Raw genomic sequence first — 12,085 nt, 5'->3', positions numbered from 1 at the left:
AATCCACCGTAGAACTGGAGTCCGTTGCAAATAGGCTCGGTCTTTTTCTAGAAAACATGTTGTGGGACGCTTAAATTCAGATGACCTGTTTCAAAACATCTCGTAGTGTTGGGATGCTATCACGCCTGTGATTTCTCCTGCCACAAAATATAAAGTTAATGCTTTATCATAGTCTCTTTTTTTCCTGCACAGAGATATTGTTACATAGTTTGGGGCCCTACTACCACTACCAACGTAGAGAGAATGCATTACTTAGAAAAGAAAGCAGTCCGCAGCTTTTCAAATGCGGTTCACTACACACACATTAAGCTGATTTTTTGAAAACTGGACCTTATCTCTCTACCAAATCTCTACAATTCAGTTTTTGCCTCATCCTATCAGAGCTCGATAAACAATAATGATCCTTATCTCAAAGAACTTGCAGCTGTTAAATCCCGGCACTCTGTCTATAACATAAGAAACACAGGACAATGACACGTTGCACATGAACAAATTATGGTCAGCAGATGCTACGGTACACCTTACCGAGTGTATTAAGTTTTTGAACGGTTTGCTGATTTCTGAAGAAATGCGTTCTCTACTTTAGTAACCTTTCTATAATTCCATTTTATGCGTATAGTATTGCTTTTTCGCGAGTTTCCAATCATAAAAAAATTTATTGCATTAGCTTTCCTCTATAACCTGCTTTTTCTGCTATTTTTTTTTCTTCATTTTTGTTTTCATTTGTAACTGTTGTGATGTTAACGTTCTTATACTTAGTTTTGTTTTTGCTGTCATTTGTGTTATATTTTCTGGCTTGTTTCTGTGCAACTTGCATACATTTCTTATCATATCAGCTCTGCGCCGCCCTGGAACGTGCAGACAAGCTGCAACGCCTTTGTCAAGCCTTTTTAGTCTTTTTGCTTGCCAGCTAGCAAATCAGATCGCGAAAAAGTTCCTGTCCGTTGTGAGTTAACAGCCCCAAACTACAGCTTTTAAAAAGTATTGCATTTTTTCAGGTTAACTATTCTGCTGCCGTGACTTGAATACTTGTGATTTTAAATTCTTTATTTTTTTCACTTCAAACTTTTGCTCATTTATCATTTGTAAATATGCAAGCCGCATCACAAAGACACTCATTTTGGTCAGAAAAGTCAGCTTTCCACGCTGCAGGTAACATTGAGGCCGCATTAAGATTCAGTAGCCTGACAGGTTCATGCAGTTGTGCGGTTCCTGTGACAGCAGTTGCCTGACGCACTGCAGAGCGTTGTAAATCGCAATATGCACGGAGAGACGCAGGGCCGGCATTTGGGGCTCAAACATTCCGACACGCATATTGTATCTTAATATTCTTTTTTTGCATCGGTAGTCGTAGTTATTATGACTCTTGTTTTGCTCACATGGCTCTCCAGAATAAAATATATTGCGCAGAATTCTCGGGAAGAACAGCACAGCATGAAATTGTACATGGCCGGTGGTGTTTCTGTTCGCTTGGCGACCTGCTCATGTGGATAAAAGAGCGTTCTTTGAAGACGCCTTTTCTGCTGCTAATATTTGCACACGCGTTCCTTTCGTAAACCTCATCTCCCGCTCCCAAGCTTCTTGTTTTTTTCGCGCAGCCCGGTTACCGAGGAGGCGTCTTCGCCAAGGGGTTCCCGGAGTTGATTGAGTGCTCAGGCGGCCCTCCTATCCGCCACGCAGTGGATATCGGATACCATTTCTTCGCGTACGAGATCCTGAGCATTTTTCACCATGTCGCGTGCTGGTTGCTGATAAATGGCTGGGAATTCAAGAAAGACGGATAATGCCTGCTTTGGCGACATCTCCGCACTTTCGCCGCGCTGAGCATATGCCCCAAGACGGGCTGTTTTTGTCTCTTCGGTGCACATTTTTCTCTTTCCTTGTGCAGCAAGTATGACTTCGAAGACTATTATGTTTTCAGTATAGAGCGCTAAATTTATCTTTTATAGTGCGCGCTAGTTCTCTTTTGAGTTTTTAATATTGATGCGTGGGAAGGTTAGTCCGAAAAGATTAGTCCAAGATGACACAGCACACAGCACACAAAAAAACAGCAGCGTCAACCTTCTTCTAGCACCAACAGTTGCTATCACTTCGTCTTCTGTCTCTGTTCTTGATCTTCATTTTCTGCCTTCTGAGATGGCATATATGTAACACTACCCCCGCGGCGAAAAGCACAGTCCCGGTGCGTACTATGTCGCAGAACTGCAGTTGAAGTAGTAAGGCTTCATGCGGGCGACATGAACGATATCGGTAAGCGGCAAAGCGGACTGTTGTGTCGGATGCACAGGGGTGACCTCATATGTCACGGAAGTGACTGGTTGTAAAACACGGCAGAGGCCTGTGTAGCGCGGCAAGAGCTTCTCACACAGCCCAACTCGATGAGCGAGAGTCCAGAGTAAAACGAGAGAGCCCGGAGAGTAGTAGAAAATCCGATGACTAGTATCATGGCGTCGTTTTTGTGCGTTTTGAGAGGAAGCCAGTCGGCGACGAGCAATAACACGGGAGGCGTCAGCTCGGGTTATGGCATCACGAACGCAGGAACTAGCGTTAGCGGTGGGAGGCAGTACGCTGTCAAACGGAAATGAATGGCCGAATAGAAGATAGAAGGGGGAGTAGCCCATTGTATTGTGACGGGACGAATTATAAGCGAACGTTACAAATGTCGAAATAATGTCCCAATCACGGTGGTCATCCGATACGTACATTGATATCATGTCCATGAGCGTGCGGTTGAGGCGGTCGGTAAGGCCGTTCGTTTGTGAATGGTAAGCGGTGGTGAAATAGTGCTTAATGGAGCAGTACCGGAGGACTTCGTCGACTACTCGAGCAAGAAAGCAACGGCCACGGTCAGTAAGCAGCTAGCATGGCGCACCATGGGGCAGGATGACGTCGTGGAGAAGACACGCAGCCACGTCAGTTGCACAGCTTGTGGTTGTGGTGGTGGTGGTGGTGGTTGTGGGTATCTACTTGCGCTTCATTGGCCTTTTCCTCTCAGTCACCGCGGGAACGGTGCAAGTCATTAGGCCTATCAGTGCAGCCGGAAGAATTAGGCAAAAAATTTTGTCCGGATAGTCGCTAAAAATAAAGTGACGTGCCTCTCTGTCATTTACAATTGACTATAACATGCTTCATTTGTTATTTAATTTTCGCCGGAATCGTCGCTTTAAACACATCTAATGCTGGACATATTACGTTGGGTGACTAAGGGTAACTATCTTCATTGCTGCAGTCTTCCGGCTAGATTCAAGAAACAGTTCATTAACCCGGAGATCTTACCTATAAGACGGCCTACTGCGACTTAGCAAATACAATGGGCATACGTTTAACAAAAATTCCCTTGGTCGCATTTTACGCGTTTTCAGATTTAAGCCAGGCGCCTGGACGTTTCTGTATATTATGCCATTAACGTATAATTTAAATCTTGGGCTATATCAGTTTATCTTGAAAAATAGAGGGCACTGATGTAGCGCCGCAGGAAAGGAAAACTTCGTTCATTGCACCAAATATTGATCAACGACTCTTCCTTGTTAGCTACTACCATGCGAGAGTTAGTATTGATCGTTGCCTCCCACATCTGTTCACTAACCCATCCAGCAGATCTCAGCGTCACGTACCCTATTGTTTGCCCCCGGGAGCTACCGTACGCTCAGTCCTATGTTCAAATGATTGAAGCAGACAGTGCTGCAGATGGAGAGAGAACTCTTAAATTTTATGAGTTCTTATTTATTTCATGAATAACTGTAGTTATACTGGTAGTGTCTCTCAGTGCAGTTACTTCAGGTCGTTGTTTAAGGCGTGCAAAACCACGCCTGCGATATTTCGAACCATTAGAGAGTGATTCTTTGGGTTTTTCGTAATGGTCTTCCTGCTTCTACGACCAAGTACATTGCTTCACAACCTTCCTTTCAGATTTTGGGGCTACTTTTTTATGTCGAAACATTATTATTGTCCCCTACCTTTTGCGATGAGAGTAAAATGTATTTCCGGTTGTAAGTGTTACACACCGCCTAGTCAGTCGCGGATCGATTACTTTAGACCAATATTTGATCGGGACAATAACAGCTAGACGCCATGTGGGTGACTGCATGTTCGCGTATACTATATAGTTCGCTTTATATAATGTCATAGACCAAATTCCGTGCTTCTTTTTCGTCTTGGAAATCAAACTAGCGCACTTCAAAACAAAGACACAGACGAGATAGGTCGAAAGAGAAACACATAACTTTTTCGTCACTACTCCTCCGGGGTGGCGCAGTGGTTACGGTGCTCAAATACTGTTCCCAAGGATGCGGGATCGAATCCCGACCTCGGCGGCCGCTTTTCGATGGAGGTGAAAAGCAAGGTGCCCATGTGCGGTGTGCTCTCAGTGCACATTAAAGAACCCCAAGTGGTCGAAATTTCCGGAGTCCTCCACAACGACGTCTCATAGCCCGAGTCGCTTTTGGACTTTAAACCCCACAAGCCAATCGTTTTCACCTTTAGAAGTCTTCATACATCAATTTTACCTTCTTTCTGCATGCTATTCATGGCAGTGCGCATGCGTGGCTGTCGCTGATAATTGGAATTGTAATGAAGCACTCTCAGGCTATCCCCGATAAATCTGATGCCTCATTTAGCTTTGTGCACGGCGGGGCTACCACGGGTCTAAAAATACCTAATATTTCGTGTTATGTATTTATTTGTTGTGTTTTAGCTGCATATCCACTACTCTTCACGTATTCATTTTTACAGAAAGAATGAATGATCATATCATTATCGTAATTTTATTTTAAGAAATACATGACATTGTTACATAAAGAGTACACAGTACGTATAATAATTAGCATAGTGGACAACTAATAATTTTCCCATAGTTGAAGCCATAACGACCAAGACGTTATGGGCTCTTGCGAAGTAGCCAGAAGTGCTTCGCGCAAGCAATACAGTATTATTGTTTTCTTATTGCAAAGCTTAACATGAAGTGTTCCGCAGCAGCGATATGGGTTTTGTGACATAGTAACTAATAGATATTTTATATTACCCTTACAAAAATGCATGTTGGATCTCTATAGAAATTCAGATCAGATGTGTCAACATACGCTGTTGAACCTCTATCGATAACCATCAACATCTTTGAAGGTGCTATGTCGACCACATGTTGAGCTTTTTTGGAATAGTGGCACATGTGTTTCTTAAGAGCGCTTTCCAAATTCACACCACCGAAATTCTGCTGATTTTAGGCTCAACTGCTAGTGATGCTTTTTGATTTCTGCTACCTTTCCACTCCTGAACAACAGACAATAGTACACGACCATCGGTTTGCCAGGAGCAGACACAAGGTGACTTTCATTAATGCAAAAGTAGTACAGTACATGTCCTAGCTGCGATCACCACATTCTATGTTCTTCCCGAAAAATCAACAATCCTGTAAGATTAGTGCTGGGTAATTATAAGCGTAGTGAAGCTTAAAAGAACAAAAAAGATTTTAATCTTTTAAGCCGGGCCGTTTCCTGTGCATCCCCGGAGTTTAACACCTTGCATAGATATAAATGCTTCAAAGCTTCTTGTAAAAATATGCAATTACTATAGAGCGACGGGTCTATTTCCGAGAGAACTGGCTGGGATTATATAAAAGCGATAATAACCTGGCCTGCTAGTTCTCACAGGGGAAGGTGATTGTTTATTTGATGGTTGTAGATGCAGATGAGCGAAACAAATAAAATGATATATTCGAGAAGAAAACGCCGAATAAATCTGCGACTCGAAATTCATTTTTTCATTTTTTTTTTCATTTATTTACCCTAAAGGCCCAAGTGGGCATTACATAAGAGGGGGGGGGGGTGGTAACGTCATGAAATAAACACAATGAACAAATCGGAACAGTAACGTGGCGGCATGTAAAAGTGCTAAATATACAAGAAGAAGCAATTAGGAAAAACATGATCACAATATGATGACACGGAAATATGCAAGAAAATACATGACACACAAAGGTTAAAGCAAAAGGAAAAATCGAAACAAAAGTAAACCACAAAAGGTGAAAATTTCCCACTACGCTGTTAGAATATCGTTAAGTAATGAAGTAAACTGGTCATAATCGATAGTATTAACTACAGAAGAGGGGAGAGCATTCCATTCTCTTATCGCTAGGTGTAAAAACGAAAATTTAACTGCGTCTGTTCGTGCAAATGGGGGCTCGATTTTTTTATCGTGGTCAAAACGATGAAACGTGCGTGTGGCGGGCGTAATTATCGGTGCTGAGAAAGAGGTATAGGGTTATGGTATAGTTTATGAAAAAACGCAAGGCGTGATTGCTTACGTCTTCTTTCTAATGTTGGAAGTTTAAGATTCTCTTTTATTGCTGTTATGCTTGAATAACGTGAATACTGACGTGAGATGAATCGACTCGCTCTGTTTTGAAGTGCCTCTAATTTGTTAATAAGATACAGTTGATGAGGACACCAAATGAATGACGCGTATTCGAGCTTCGGTCGTGTTATACAATAGAATCAGTGGCATTCCCTTTGTCTGAAAACCTTTTCATCTGTCCAGCAGAGAGCCAGTTCAGGATCCTCAAAGTGTGACAGGCAAAGCCGTAGCGCTACTCATAGACAGCTTATACAGGTCTCATCACAAGGGCACGCTCGCGAGCTTCAGTGGTTTCCTGAGAACAGTCTGTCGATCTGGACAGAGGGAGGGGGAGCGGTGTGCGTTTACTCTAAATAAAGACAGTGACCTCGCATGAAAGCAGCCCCATCCAATGTTCACAGAGAATCCTTACAGATGTGTGCATAAATGTGGCCTTACTGGGATTGTCGCATATAGCTTTTTAAGAAGAGTCTAATGAAGCACCGGGTAAAGACGTTCACCGGCTCTCGCATACGTCATGATACCAGAATAGTAGAGCTGTCGTCTGGTCCTGTAAACGGCGCAGTAAGTGTATAGACAATAGCGGAGCCCGCTGTGTCTTCCGCTTCAGCATTCTCAATGCACGTCGCATAAATATCGGGAAATTTCTATCAATAAATGTTACAAGGAAGTAACGGAGGCACAGTGGTTGCCAGCGCTCTGAAGTATGGATATATGCAGGAAGCGGAATCTTATTTAGGATGTGGTCATGCAACCAGCGAGCAGGGCGGCCCTAAAGGGAGCGCAACTACTGGAACGTGGAATGAAGATAGAGATATACATTGACAGACAAAAATCACTGCGACCTCTTAGTTAAGATTTTTTTCCCAGTTTTACGCTTGTCCGTTAGATGACGCCAAACTAGTGTGAGATTGTATGACCTCTCCTCATAAGAGTGTCGTTCATCAAATCTAGAGATTCATGAGCTCTCAGTTTGCAGAAAACAATCGTCTTTGAATGTCTCTATATTGAACTTGAAAAAGACTAATGGGTAACACACGTCGAGTGGAAGTCTAGTCTTTGAGCAGGAAGAGATATGCTGCGCACGCATAATAAAGTGGCCGGCACATAAATGAAAATAAATCAGTTGGCACCAAGACACCAAGCCCTCCGCCTCACATCTGCGTTCCTCGCGCATGTCAACAAGTCATCCCAATCCTCACCTTGGAGCGCCGACGCCATCCGTACGTCGCGACCATCGGCCGAGAGCCCGTCCATATCACCGCGCAGCGCCGCCCCAGCACTGCTGCCTAGACCCGCCCAGACGGAACTACCGCCGCCCCACCCCCAGCCCGGACCTGAAGAAAAGTAACAAAGACCAACCGACCAGACCCTAGAAGACCAGACTAATGACCCGCAGGACATGAACACGACAACACCCCCCCCCCCCTCCCCCGGCCGCCCGACGCCACCTCGAGACAGCGGCCCCATGGATGCTTTAGTGGAGGATGCTTGAAAATCTCCAAGGGAGGCAGATCAGCCAAGCATCATTCATAGTTGAGGCCAGCAAATAACGTTCTTCTATCTTTCCTTCGACATCCTCATCGTCGCACGCCATCGTCGACTTCAGCGAAAATATCAGGACGATCGCTCGGTGCCCCCTGAAATGTTGGGAAGAAGACAAGCAGTGGCGCGAGAGGAGCTTTACGATCAAAAGAGGCGCGGGATCACTTTTACGGTTGCTCGTCGTCCCTCTGTGAAGATTGAGAACACATTTAAAAGTTACGCCGGTCAACCAGCGAAGTACGTGTGTCGGTGTGTGATTGAGGAATAAGTTCAAAAAAGGTCACTGTCGTTTACAAAAAATTGAATACTTATAGATAGTAGCCCAAATTACGCTGCATAAATATTAGAGTACAATAACGAATAAAACGCCACGAGAAGATATTGATAAAAGACGACTAGTTAAACGACAAGAGGAAAACCCGACAATGAAGAAAACACTCCAGATAATAAAGCAAGTATTCCAGATAATAAGTATGGGTAAGAGTTGCATTAAAACCACAGCGTAAAAATATTACTAACTCAGGTAAAAGTTAACAAAGGCGAAAACAATGCTCGATTAAACAGTCTGCGGCAAAAGGAATTCTCACGGCATTCTTGTTCGTTGAGGCGATCGGTAGCGGCGGCCGTACATAAGAGGAGAACGATGCGTCTATCGCGGACCCGGTGAAACACAAGACGGTTTCCTAGAGCGGCCACGAGAGAGGCCCGGAAGACTGAATTTTCCCAGAGCGCACTGGCGCAGGCGTGCTGCTGTATATGTTTTTATGCTCTCGGCTGTCTACGCAGTGCCCGCGTCAAGGACTGCGCGGTCGCTGCCCCGCCGTCATGTCGAAGACTGCTCAGAGGAGCGGCGAGATCCCTTTAGTTTCGCTCTATATCTGATATAGAAGATACCGTATCTTCCGCTGCCTAGGTAAGACAGTTTGCGGCAGGAGCCCTCGCACCAGACCAGCTGATAATCATTTGCCATCCTGTTGTCATGTTGACCTGTCTTTTTGCTTGTCACAACGTATCATTTCAGTATCATACTTGTGCTTGTCTACCGATAGGATGATAGTAGCTATGACAATGAGCTGCAATTAGTGATAATGATAATGAGGACAGTAGCAATAATAATGACGGTGCATTTAGTTGACAATGATAACGAGAACAAACGTAATGCACCCCACGCTGCACCAACGCTCAGGCTTTCGTATTTCTGCATTGTAGATTCAGCAGTTCTCTCCGAATTTTTAAAGTGAGATCAGGATTTTAAACTGGTTACTTGCTAACTTCACCGACTCATAGATTTATGACACAGATTTTTGAATGATTGATTTATGTAACCATTCCTCTGATTAATGTTACAAAAAAACCTGTATTTAAATCTTATAACAACAATGTGATCAGTGAACACAGGCCTATGCAGCATATACTCAAATAATGACGTATACAAAAGAACAGTTGATGTTATAACAATATAGTTACGAACGTAACTCTTCACACAGTTTTTTTAGAGGAACTGCACATTATTCGAGCGATTTACCGGGTTGTAAGATGGAATTCATGCGTTATAATAAAAGAAATGCTTTTGCTCTATAGTAGTCCTCGGGATACGCAGGCGAGCTGTTTTGCAAGTAAGCCACCGTACCAAGGTTGAATAAAAAATAGTTATACACCAGAGCGTACAGAAAGAAGGGGCCTTGGATGCGATGGTGTTTCTACATAAACAAATAAAACACTACACCGAGCCCAGTGCCCATCATGTATACATAATTGCCGGACTAAGGATGAAATGTCTATACATTCTGGCTGGTTGCACTGCTGTAACAAACTGCTCCGGTACCTTTGCTTTCAAACGAAAGCAAAACGCAGTAAGGTCTCGTATACCATTAACCTAATGACCTTAGTGCTGAGCACCAATAATAAGATAAAGCGCCCCAAGCGGCACAAACAGCGATTATTGCGAGTGCAAATATGGGGTAGATGCCCTCATCATAATGCAGTGTCTGTCAAAATTATTTTTTCTAAGGACATGCTCAGGCAGTTTAATATATAAAGCGCATAATTAATACAGTAACACACCTCGTCGTCGCATTGTGTGATGTCAACGTTTTCTAGTGGCTATGGGCCGAAAGGACTAAAGCACTGTTTCCTTGATGCCATCGTTCGACATCAGGGGCGCAAATGTAAAGACAAAGCTGCAAGTTGAAACGATCAGAGATGAGGGTCCAGGTATTAAAATGTTTTGGCGCGTGGATTGGGAAGCTGGCGTAAGGACGTGCACCCTAACCTAATGAGGACATTAGCATCGGTCGGCTGTTCTCCGAACGCTTAGCCGCTGGACGTTGAGCGACACGATTCGAGGTTGCCCTCAGGGGTTCATTACAAGGAAGCCGCCATGCCACTCGCCTGGTGCAGTAAGGGCTCATCCCCTCACTCTCTGATTGCTCGCCTCTTTGAGGCTGGCGTGCTATGGCACATAGGAATCGCTTGTTTCTAAGCCAGTTTCAGTGGCGCACAGATTGGTTAAATGGGAATTCGTGGAGCGGCGGATTGGATGAGCGTCAAAGAGCATGAGAGTTTTTGTTCAACCTGCCGTGTGCGCAGCATAACACTGTTTAGAAAGGCAAGTGCTAGGCGCGTTTGCAAACCAGGCCACCAGGCTCACCGGACTGCAATTGTTTACTCCACACCCACTGTGTTACGTGAGCTATATATCTACGTATGGGTAATAAGGACGAAAGAAACCAGACCTGCTGTCCGTGACCAAAAAGTCATAAAAGATAAGTATATAGTATCAGAGAAAAGATTATATTTCGAAGAAAGCCCAGAACAACAGCTGATTAGCCCGACTACATTAGAGCAAACGATAGAAAAGTAGATACAAAAATAGCATAGTGAAGTTCTGTTCCGTTTAAGTTCATTTCGGATGCGATGCGTGTGCGTACATGTTTGTTTACCAATTCAAACAGGACTTTGTACAGCGTAGTCAACATCTTTACTGTTTGCCCACTGTTCGCTCGTCACATACGGCTGGATGTGAGGAGCGTATGGGACACATATGTATGCGACACGTACAAGACCTTTCATTGAATGGGGTTCAGGACATCACAAAATATCTGCACCGATGAATAGAAGTGTGCATTATGGGATATCGTCTGAGGCAACTTGATGTAGCTTTTTTGCTTTCTCCCTGGCAGTTACTAGGCTGAAATGCTTATTCAATGATTATATTCAAACGGCCATATACATACCGCTAATTCCTTCAAAATGCTTACAAATGGCTGACATTATTTTTTTTTTGTGCAATTAAACCACCTTTGCGTTTGCGAAAACATTTACTGCAAGTTTCTTTTTATTTTTTGCTCGATGTGCATCTCTGAAAATAGGCAGAAGCCGACCAGCCCGGCATGAGTAGTGAGCTAAGTTCCTTGATACAAGGTCAGGTGAGAGCTACAAAGCGTAGCCATTTCTCTCGTTTTAGCCAATTTAGGCCTTACTTAAGGTGGCGAAGAAATGCTACGAAATAGGCATGCTGTGACTAGGGAGCAATAATTGTTTCTGGAATATTAATATGTTTTATTAACAGAGCAGGATAGTTTTCACAGAACCATCATGATCCAAGCTGATAAGCTTCCCAACAAAGCTGATGAGGAGAGGGTAAGTTTGATGCAACCAGTGATTGTTTTGTCGCTCGTTGCATCAAGTTTCACTCATAAAGTTTTTATAAGCGGAAACTGCTCACAAGCGCATATTTTCTTTATTGCGAGTTGAGGATCGTGCGTAAAAACAATCTAAGAAGCACTCGCAGTTCATGGAAATCTTATAAGTCAGCTTCTAAGCATACTGTAGCGATCTTGAAATATGGCTTGTTTTCGAAACACACTAAATTATAGATAAAAGGAATTTTGCACGCGCACGTATACAGAAAACATTGCAACTGTATGTTCCATAGCCTCAATGGCGTGCTTGAAATTCTGGAGAGTCCGTGACGTCAATGAAAATACGTACCTGCGTGGGAAAAAGGCGGCCAGGCATCAGCGTATGGAACGCGCTTAGGGAGCTGCTTGCGGTTTCTACAGGAATAAAAGGCATTTTGTTGTACAAATTGTTTTAAAACAAATTTGTCCAGGACATCGTTGGGACTAGCGTGTAAGTGTTAAATTCTGGTTAATAATAATTCGTTTCGCTGCAGTCTTTCTTTCGACAA

At 43.6% G+C, this 12,085-nt stretch overlaps 1 pseudogene; it reads right to left on the bottom strand.

Moving 5' to 3' along the window:
* The window catches only part of LOC146186636 (uncharacterized), a 97,208-nt pseudogene extending 88,345 nt beyond the window's left edge, over positions 1 to 8,863 (bottom strand).
* Positions 8,864 to 12,085: the final 3,222 nt, after the last annotated feature.

This window comes from Amblyomma maculatum, chromosome 6 (genome assembly GCF_055883805.1).
Source record: "Amblyomma maculatum isolate TAMU_Amacu chromosome 6, ASM5588380v1, whole genome shotgun sequence".
Lineage (NCBI taxonomy): Eukaryota > Metazoa > Arthropoda > Arachnida > Ixodida > Ixodidae > Amblyomma > Amblyomma maculatum.
Note: the sequence above shows the minus strand (reverse complement) of the source record. Positions and strands in the feature narration are given on the sequence as shown.